Here is a 10820-nt window from a genome sequence, read left to right as displayed (position 1 = left end):
TGTGCAGGTAGAAGAGAGATGCGAACTGGCAAGGAGGCGAACTGGCTAAGGTGGAGACAGAAGTGGCACCTTCAAGATGGGCTTATCCCTGGGGCAGTGGGAAGGAATCTCTAAATAGTGATTTTGTATAAAAATGAACAACAGGGCCCTCGGAAGGATACTTAGAACACACATTTACCTGCACAGAATTTAAATGTTCAAATCCTGGTAGAAGAGAGATGCGAACTGGCAAGGAGGCGAACTGGCTAAGGTGGAGACAGAAGTGGCACCTTCAAGATGGGCTTATCCCTGGGGCAGTGGGAAGGAATCTCTAAATAGTGATTTTGTATAAAAATGAACAACAGGGCCCTCGGAAGGATACTTAGAACACACATTTACCTGCACAGAATTTAAATGTTCAAATCCTGCTTCTCTGTGCTGACGGTTCAGTGACGAGTAAGTGAAGGCTGTAGAAACCGGTCTTTCAATGACCTGGATCACAGCGTTGTCACTGTGCGCAGCGTCTATCTTACAGGGCAAACTGACTGCAGCACCCACCGGCCCTTGCAAAAGGGGGACAGGCTCTAGCAAATGGCCACAGGCCCTGCTGGGAAGAATTAGCACCAGGATATCGAAGGCAGGGCTTCCCAAACTTGTAGGTGCACCAGATGTCCTGGCTGGTGAAAACACAGCATCCCCCTGGGGGTTCTGACTGAGCAGATGCGGAGAAAGCCCAGGAGCCCGCACATCCAACAAGCTCCTAGGAGGTCAGACGCTCCCGGGAAGGGGTCCACGTCCTTGGCAGCACTGGCCTGAGGCACTTCCAGGCCACGAGCCCTTTAGTCCCAGAGGCAGGAGGAGCGGAACTGATCCTGTAGCCCTGGCGCCAAACCCCGCGAGGCAAACCCTTCTCTAAAAGCGGCTGAAAAGCTTTCATATTAAGTACTTTGGATGTCTCCATCCAGCTAAATTGGGAATCAAAAGTAATTGAAATTTCAATAATTTATTAACATGTTAGAAGCCAAATAGGAAAATTCCCTGGGAGCAAAGTGCATTCGATAGTAACGCGCCAGACACAGGGCTGACCTCAAAAGAGTTAAAGACCAGAGAACACACACCTGTCCAAGCTGAATGGTGTTGCTGGTGAGAGATACAGGGCCCACTATGAAATGTGCCCTACAGACCAAGAATGGGGGTAGTGTGGATGCCTCATTGCACGCTATGGTGAAGGGAGAGGGCCCGTTCCCCGCTCAGGCCTGCTACCCGGCACGAGGGAAACCTCGCTAATAAAGACCGTGGATTTCAATTTCTATTGCTGTGGAAGTCTACGAGGCCCTGAATAACAACAATGTTAACACCACTCCACAAGCTAAAGAGTGTCTGAGTCACTCCCAACACAATCGGTGATCTGTGCCGAGAATCCCAACTGGCCCACTCATCTTGCTTTTTAAAAAATACAAACTGTCCTGGGCAATTTATAAAAACTTCATTAAAGCTTCCCATGTTTTAAAAAATGTTTCTCCTTCTTATCACTAAAGCAAAACGTGTTCCCTATGGAGACTTTAGATGACACTGAAAAAATGAAAACAGAGAAAGCACCATGTTCTTTCTTCTCTTCAGAGACATTTACGCCGAGTCCTTTTCCACGGCGTACTAGTGCACAGGCATGCATGCTTAAAGTAGTCCCTACATCTAAATACCCATTTTCATTGAAAAGCTTTGGACCCGAAGAATGTCTTTGAGAACTAGAGGATGATAAATATGTTTATTTTGGTCTGTGCTTTATTATGTAATGATCATTGTTAGGCAGTCAAAAAAATCCAGCCTAGGTGAGTGGAATGACCCTGTCATGAAAAGAGAGAGAACTGGCTGAGTTAAACAGCCTTCTCTCCCTTCGTGATTTGGGCTCCGAAGGTGTGTGTGTGTGTGTGTGTGTGTGTGTGTGAATTTCAATGCACAGAAATGAAGGCTAGAGTTGGCTGGGTCAGCCTAGGTAAGGCTCAGGAAGGGAGGAAACACAGCTGTTAGACCCTCACTTTTATACTCACATATCACAGGTTGGAGTGTGTTCCCCTAAAAGATATGTCCGGGTTCTAACCCCAAGGTACCTGTGAATATGACCTTATTTTGAAATATGGTCCTTGTAGATGTCATTAAGTTAAGAAACTCAAGATGAGCTCATTTTGAATATGGCGCAGGCCCTAAATCTAATGACTGGGGTCCTCACACGGAAAAGGAGGGGGGAGATTTGAAACAGACCCAGGGAAGAAGGTTGGGTGAAGATGAAGGTCATGTGAAGGTCAAGTCCATGTGAAGGTGAAGGTACGAACACCAGGAGTGGCCAGAGGCTGGAGGAGGCAGGAAGGAGTCTCTCTTAGAGCTTCTGGGAGGACAGCCCTGCCGACAACCTGATTTTGTGGATTCTGAGCTGTGAGAGAATGCGCATCTGTTGTTTTATGTTTGAAGTAATGAACTAATATACCCACCTTATGTTGAAGGTATTTTATTAGAGAAAATAGGGTGGAGTAAAAGTAGGTTTACAGTTGTAAGCAAAACACAGAGTTTATTCCTGTATTATTATGTATTAATTATTGTATTATTTTCCATACGAACAGCTGTAAACCTACGTTTGCCCCACGCTGTATTTTTCTCTCTATAACATATGTGGCTTGGAGTCAGGGGGTAGGGAGGAATCACAGCTACCCCGGAGCTAGGATTCTATATTTGTGGGAAAGTCCACCATCACCCTTTACAACCTTGGAGTTCTTCAACAACAGAACACAGAGTGCGATTTGAAAGGCCATTTGTTTATTCCTCCTAAAGTGAGCACATAGCCAGTATCTATCTAGATGCCAGAAGAGAAGTTAATCTGTTACATACGTTGGAAACCTGGTAGAGTATGAAGGTAAGTGTCTTGTATTTCAGGGGCTCACAGTCCAGCCAAACATTATGATATGAACCATGCTCTGAAAAGGGGAGCCTACAGGGATATCACAGTAGAGAAGGTACATCACCTCTGCGTTCCCACAGCAGCAAACACTAGGATTCCATCTTGAGGGTTGAGCAGTTGTTCAATAAGCAAATAAAAAGAAAAGGGTAACAAGGGAGGCTCTGAAGAGTTCATGTAAGGAAACGACATTAAAATGCTAGAACTCTGCTCCTCCCATTTATACCTTAACTAGAGGCCCAGTGCACAAAAATCAGTGCATGGAGTGTGTGTGTGTGTGTGTGTGTGTGTGGGGGGGGGTTCCTTCAGTCTGACCTGCACCCTCTCGCAATCTGGGACACTGATCGCCCCTAACTGCCTCTGCCTAGGCCCCCGCCACTACGGCTTCGTTCGGAAGGATGTCCGGAAGGTCATTCAGCTGTTAGGTCTAATTAGCATAGAATGCTTTTATTATTATAGATGACTCCCAAAGGGAGAACGGGGTTTTATAAACATCATTTGATCAGAGAGGAGAATGGGCTGGAGTGAGAAGATAAAGGAGGTAAGTCAAGGGCGGCATGAACAGTTCAGGTGAGAAATGATAACTCAAACAGTGACGTGGAAGTGACAATGGCAAGTCCACCTTACATCAGCACTGCCCACCAGAAGTTCCAAAAGTGATGGCGGTGTTCCGACTGCACTGTCCACCGTGGTCACATGTGGCTAGTGAGCACCGGCAATGTGCCCCTGTACCTCTGGGAGCAAGTGCAGGAACCTCCCTGCTACTTTTCCACTTAAACTTCAAGGGAGGGATACCTGCTCTCCCACCTCCACCTTGGCACCAGGGTTCTGCCTCCAGCATTAGGCAGGTATGCACTAGTACTAGGAATCCACCAACCTGCTGCCATGGACAGGTGTAGATTAAGAGATCAGCAACTGGGTCACCTCTGTGCACTAGATGGATAGCTCAACCTGGGGCATTTAGAGAAACGAGCGGGAAGCTGGTGGCAAGCTGAAATGTTTAAAAATTGATTTGTAAGTGGGGGGGGAATAAAACAAAACTGAGTTTGCAATTGTATTCTATTTTCATCCATTTAAATTCAAATTTAAATTGCAGCCAGTAGCTACTCTATTAGCCATTGCACTTCTAGAACTATTCAAGGAAGTAAAAACAAACAAACACACCCACATTTGTGGTGGGTTGACTCAGTGGACGTGGTACTACTCGGTGAAATGTGGACAACCTGAGAAGTTAATTTTTCAGAGAGAAGATGCCAGCTTTGGACATGCTGAATTTAAAGAAGCACTGGGTATCCAGTCAACAATTAGAAATATAATCTGAAGAAAGAAGGTCATAACTGGATGCAGAGCTTAGGAATCTTGTGTGTGGGGAGGCTGCCCAGGGAAGAGGTTCGGCAGTGGGGGTGGGAGGAGAGAGCCTAGGTAGCCTGTTGGATGGAAGGTTCAGTGGAGGACAGTAAGAGGGGGGCACGCCTGCTCCGGGAGAGAAAGCAAAGAGGTAAGGACGGGCAAGAAGGAAGGTGAGTTTACAGACTGGAGAATGAGGACAGGAGACAGAAGGTTTCTGTTTTTCTGAGAGAAAAGATTAAGGCCCCTCTGATAGGAGTGGGGGAGGGAATAGCAGATGTCAGAAATGAAGAAGAAAGCTGACCTAGGTCCAAAAACGAAGGGGGAAAAAAAAAAAGCTTAGACAGCACCGAGAACTCAGCTGAGCTCTTCCATTCAAGAGAGTAAACTGAGTAAATACATTGTTTTCTTCAAACTCTGGAGGCCTCAGGACAATAATAGTAAGGATTAAAAAAAAGATTAAACCATAACAATGAAAAGAATACGCTAGAGCATTAGCAGAAAGAAGATTTGAGCACATTCCTTAAAGCTAAACTGGAAGGAAGACTCTGATGAAAGAAACAGAGTGGAAAAAGCCTTCTATAAGATATACAAGGGGAGGGGGCCAGTCTACAGGAGAAGGCTGGCAGGGTCCGACTCTCACTTTGGCAGGTACCACAGGGGATGAGGATGAGAAGTGGGTGAAAACAGGGGGAGTAACTCTATGTACAGAACAAATGAAAATGTCCCGCATATGACAGCCCAGCTAAAATAAACAGGCACTCCTCCTATTAAAATTGCATGGAAATGCTGCCATAAAAAGGAACAATAAGAAAGAAATCCACTGCCAAGTTTAAAGAAAGGCAATAAAATCTCCAGATGCCAGAAGTGAAGTGAAAACTAAAGCTAAAGAGGTTAGGGGGGAGGCGGTGCCGGGGGAACTGAGAGCAGGGCGTGGACTGCTCATGTCAGGAGGGGCTGGACATCAAGAGTTGGCTCCATCAGGCTGTCTGAGCTGATCCTCCACATAAAGCCTGGAGCCTTCCTGCCTCACCATCTGGGAACAGTGGATTAAGTGCTGCCCTTGAAGCCAGAGAGAAAGCCTAGAACTGTGCAGAGGGCCAACCATATAGATTAAAATCCCAGACCCATGACACACTTGGATGTGAAGTCGAAATGTGTGTTATCTGCATATTGCCGGGCCCCAATCTTACAAGGTCTGGATTTTGCCAGGCCACGCACTGCCTTGAGACCTACATTGTAAATCATCCAATAGCATTAGGGAACAGGAGACATAAGCCTCCCATGACTGGGAGCTCAAGACCAGGAAGTTGCTAGACATGGAAGTGTGGTTGCAGAGGAATGAGGATGAAACAAGAGCCAGCAATCTAACTCAGGAGATGAACTCACCTCAGAAGACATGAAAATAATGGAGAGTGAGCTATATCACAATAAACACAATTACAATCTTTAATAAGATGAAAGGTATTTTCATAAAGAATAAGAAATTATGACATAAAAATAGGCGGATATCAAACAAGAATAGGTAGATAAGAAAAAAGCCAGCAGAAGATGTAACCAATGCAATGAAATCACTGGTTAAACTCTAGGCTGGATAAAATTGAAGAGAGAATTAGTGAACTGGAACATAGTGCAGAGATTAATTCAGAACACAGCATGGGGAGCTAAAAAGATACAAAATATGCAAGCATTGATGAGAGACATAAATGATTGCTGAGGTTCTGAAGTACTTTTACTTTTTAATTTTATTTTTTAAAATATTTTTATTGATTTCAGAGAGGCAGGGAGAGGGAGAGAGAGATAGAAACATCAATGATGAGAGAGACTCATTGATCGGTTGTCTCCTGCACGCCCCTACTGGGGATCAAGCCTGCAACCCAGGCATGTGCCTTGACTAGGAATCGAACCCAGGACCTCTTGGTCCATGGGGCGACGCTCAACCCACTGAGCCACCACAGCCGGGCTCCGAAGTACTTTTAAAGGAGTTCCAGACGACGAGAACATGGGAGATGACAGAGAAACAGTATCTGAAAAGCAAGTAGGTGAGTTTTCCAGATGTGGAGTCAGGTCTTGAGACTGACTTATCGCATCAGTGCTAAGTAGGGGAGGTGGTTTTTAGATTCGCCAGGCAGGAGTCAGGACAGCCTAGCCACCATCTGACTGCAGCCACATCTGAGCCCAAGTGAGAACTGCCCATTGGAGCCAGTTGCCCTTGGAACAATGAGGATAACAATACATATTTGCTGTTTTAGATCTCTCAAATGGGGTAGTTTGTTATGCTGCCTAAACTAATTGAAAAAAATAATTCCATATCTAGAAATACTGTAGTGCAAATGTAGACGGCAAAAATGACAGAGATCAGCTTAAAAGCTGTCTAGTGGGAGAGATAGACATCTTAGGCTCCGAGGGCAGCATGTTGGTTTCATTTACTACTGTATTGCCAACACCTTAATGGTGTCTGACAGTGTCAGTCTCAATATAATCTGTTGACTATACTTTTTAAAATAATCTGTCAACCTAAAATCCAATACTCAAGTAGACTATTGTGGAGGCCCTTAATGATGTCCATGTCCTAATCCTGATAACCTGTGATTAAGTTACCTAAATGGCAAAAGGATATTTGTAGGACTGGTTGAGAACTGTGAGATGGGAAGACAGTCCTGGATGACCTTACAGGGCCTTGGCAGTCATAAGCATCACGTGAGAGAGAAGCAGGAGGGACAGAGTTGGAGAGGCTTGGGGATACTATGCTGCTGATGATGGAGGGAAGGGCATGAGTCAAGGAATGTGGCCGTCTCTGGAGCTGGACAAGGCCAGGAAGAGGAACTCCAAAAGATCTCCCAGGAGCACTGCAGTCCTGACCACACTTTGACTTTAGTGGGTGAGATGCATTTTGGACTTCTGACCTCCAGAATTATAAGATGTTAAGTTTGTGTTTTCTTAAGCCACTAAAATATGGCAATTTGCTATTTACAAGTATCATCAAGAGTGTTGTAAAAAAAAAAAAGACATTGTCAGAAAAAGAGTAAGAATTTATTACCCAAGGAAGGGGCAGGGAAGGGAAGAGATTAACCAAAGAACTTATATGCTTACTAGTGGCCCTGTGCACAAATTTGTGCACACTGTGATATTAGAAGAAATTTTTCAATAACACTATGTGCCCTTTAAAATAGAAGTGCTAACCAAATTTGAGATCGACAATGACAGATTGAAACACATGTGTGCGATTGGTGCCATCGAGAGCTTTATATATATTGTGCATGTGCGAGTCAACTTAACCTTGTCTTTCAGATGCAGGGGTCATCACTGCTACACTTTGGGCCCCAGGAGGAACAGGCCAGGTGTGAGTAGAAGGACACAGAAGAGCTGTGGATCTCTCTGTTTCCCTCCATCTGCATGAAGAGAGGTAAAGATGCCTGGCGAGGCTGTTGGCCCACAGCCAGTGGGTGACTGAAGGGCACTCCTTTTTCCTGTTCGGAGCACTTGCTGGGATCGAGATGGGGCGGTGTGCTGGGTCCCCAACCCCACTCAGTGATTCAGTGGATCATGAAGGGCCTGGGCATATGTCCTTTGAAAGAGCTTCCCAATGATTCTGACACACATGTTGAGAACCACCCCAAGACAGGCAAGTGAAGTCGCCTGTCCTCTGGCACTCTTACTCATGTCCAAGTCTCTCTGGTGTCACACTCAAACAAATAAAAACAAGTCAGCTGTGCTAGGAACATTTACTGCTCAACAAATATCTACCTGTCCCCCACCCCGTTTCTCGGTCCCTCTATGGCTAAAGTGGAGCACCTGCCTAATTCTGGCCAACAGGCCGTGGGAGGAAGAATTTAGTGCAGGATGAGTCCATTTAAGTAATGTTTTAGGTGATGGGTTGCCATCAGCCTATGATCCTGAGTGAATATATGGGGCAGAGCTGTGCCCTCATCCCCAAACCTGCACTGGATATGTAATGCGAGTAAGAAACAAGCTCTTCTGGTATGCTATTCCACTGAAATTTGGGGGTTCATTTGTTACTCTGTATAACTTATTCTTAGCACCACTAATAAACCAGCCATACAAAGGAAGAGCCACCTGACACCCCACATTCAGGTTGGAAGAAGAGCACTGGAGCCAGACCCCCTCCCCGAAGCCCCTCTTACAGGGCCTGATCAGGTCTGGAAGTGTCGAAACAGGGTTTATTTTTTACATATCTTTTTATAAATTTAAACTTAGCTAATATTAGTATCCTCTCCCTTGTCATATAAAGAAACTCCTAAGAAGAGACAAATAAAATATGACAAAGTTCCATCCAGGACAAAAGAGAAGAGTGTGTTTACATATAAACAAAGTTGTTAAAGCCAGGAGATACTTTATTTTTTGTTTCTTTTAATTTGAAAATTAAAAAAGAAAGCTCTGCCAGCCAGTATTTTCACTGCCTAGATGTAGTCTCTCTTAGTATTTTGGCATTTTAGCGTCCCTTCTATTTCTATGTTTAAACTTCTGTATAATAAAAATTATACAACTAAAAAAATAAATTCATTTCAAAAAGAAACTAGTACACTAGAAAAGTTCAAGTAACATTTGACTTATATCCTGTAACTCCTTACGACTATTATTATGAGAACTGGTGTACACTGCTCTGGTCTATTTAAAATATTTTTACATATACATATATAGTCGATAAATTTATACAAGTTCATAGTAATATATAGTATGGTTTCAAAGTCCTGCTTTTTTCATATGCAGACACTGTGGTCAAGAAAAGTGTCATGGAAGAGAAGGCAGAGTTGGAAGAGTTCAGATGGGACCTAAGACCAAACAAGGTAAAACAAAGATGAGTCTTTATCTGACCTACATGAGGCCACACAATTTCACTTCCAGACATCTCTCCACTGTCACTGATTTTCAGTAAAAAATATCAAAGAGTACTGACTTAGCCTATAACTATATCTATAACTAAAGGAGACAATTCAAAGTGAAAGGCTGCTTCAGAGACAGACCATGCTCTGGACACCTCCATATGATACCCTAAATCTTATTTCCCAGTAGGGATGGGCAGCCTAATACTAAGTATGTTATGAATGAACTAATTAGTAGAAAGAAGTACATAATAAAACACACGATCAACCATTAAGGTAATTACTCTTTCTAAGCAGGCCCATTGGTTTAATTTGGAGTCCTCTTTTCAACTCCTTCAAGCGTGACCATTGATCGACAAGTGCCCTTGGAGATAACGTGGGTAAATACGAAGGTGGATTTGATTTAGTGTTTAGAACCAGTTCAGTATCTGGAAACTGGTACCAATGGATTCATAACTGATGGCTCTGGGGGAGGACCTTGGGGACATGGAAGAGGATGCTCTGTAAATTCCCATGGTCAGCGAGTTCATGGGGCAAGTGCTAGACCAACACCCCACCCCACCCCACCCCAACCCAACAAATCTCTGTGATATCTCCTGTGTGAAATGACTATGGGCAGACACGGTGGAGCTCTGTCATAATCACACACTTAAAGGTGGCCCAAAGGATAGAGGCCTGATCTCCCTAAAAGAGAAGGAGCTGCATGCTGAGTTCCCCCACATGGCCAATGGTTCAGTCAGTCACACCTACAGAATGAAACGCCAATAAAAATGTTAAATACTGAAGCTTGGATGAACCTCCCTGGTTGGCGATGCTCTGAGTGTTGTCACACGTCCCAGCCAACAGGAGGAAAGGCCGTCCTGGACTCCACAGGGAGAGGACAACCGGGAGCTCTGCGCTTACCCCTTTCAGACTTCATGGAAGCATCTCTTTCTTTGCTGGGTCTGATTTGTATGTTTTTGCTGTCATAAAACGGTAATCATAATTCTTTAAAAATGGCCGAAAGAAATATATGAGAGGATTGTCACTTTGCAAAGTGTAAGGGGGAAACGGGCCCTGAGGGTGACAATGCCTGTAGGAAATTTCTCTCTCCTGCCCCACGTCTTTCCTTTCATGCTTCTGTCCCAACACCCCCCCGCCCCCCATGAGGCTACAGTACCAGAAATTTGGGGCCACTTTCTGTGAAGGAGACCAGATGAGAAGGGAGGAAACGGCGCTGCAGCATTCTGGAAGGTTACCTGTCCTTTTTCCGACCAAGGCGCCAAATGGCAGCCATTTAACAACCTGGCTTTTCAATTATACAACTGATTGAATGCTGAATCCGTAAGAAGTGAATTTTCTTTACTTTTTTAAATACCTTTCTATTATTTCTTTTAAAAAAAATATATATTTTATTGATTCTTTACAGGGAGGAAGGGAGAGGGACAGAGAGCCAGAAACATCGATGAGAGAGAAACATCGACCAGCTGCCTCCTGCACACCCCCCACTGGGGATGTGCCCGCAACCCAGGCACATGCCCTTGACTGGAATCGAACCTGGGACCCCTCAGTCTGCAGGCCGACGCTCTATCCACTGAGCCAAACCGGTTTGGCAATTATTTCTAAGCAAAATAAAAGTTTGCTTGAAGGTTTCCCAATTGACAAAAGTCACACAATTTAATGTAAAATATAAAACCCAATGTGTCTATCGTTAAAATTCCATG

General features: G+C 44.5%; 1 protein-coding gene across 1 annotated transcript in view; it reads right to left on the bottom strand.

Moving 5' to 3' along the window:
• Positions 1-10820, bottom strand: part of MCC (mutated in colorectal cancers) — a 234993-nt gene that overhangs the window by 44382 nt on the left and 179791 nt on the right. The window lies entirely within an intron of this gene.

This window comes from Myotis davidii, unplaced genomic scaffold, assembly GCF_000327345.1.
Source record: "Myotis davidii unplaced genomic scaffold, ASM32734v1 scaffold130, whole genome shotgun sequence".
Classification (NCBI taxonomy): Eukaryota; Metazoa; Chordata; class Mammalia; order Chiroptera; family Vespertilionidae; genus Myotis; species Myotis davidii.
Note: the sequence above shows the minus strand (reverse complement) of the source record. Positions and strands in the feature narration are given on the sequence as shown.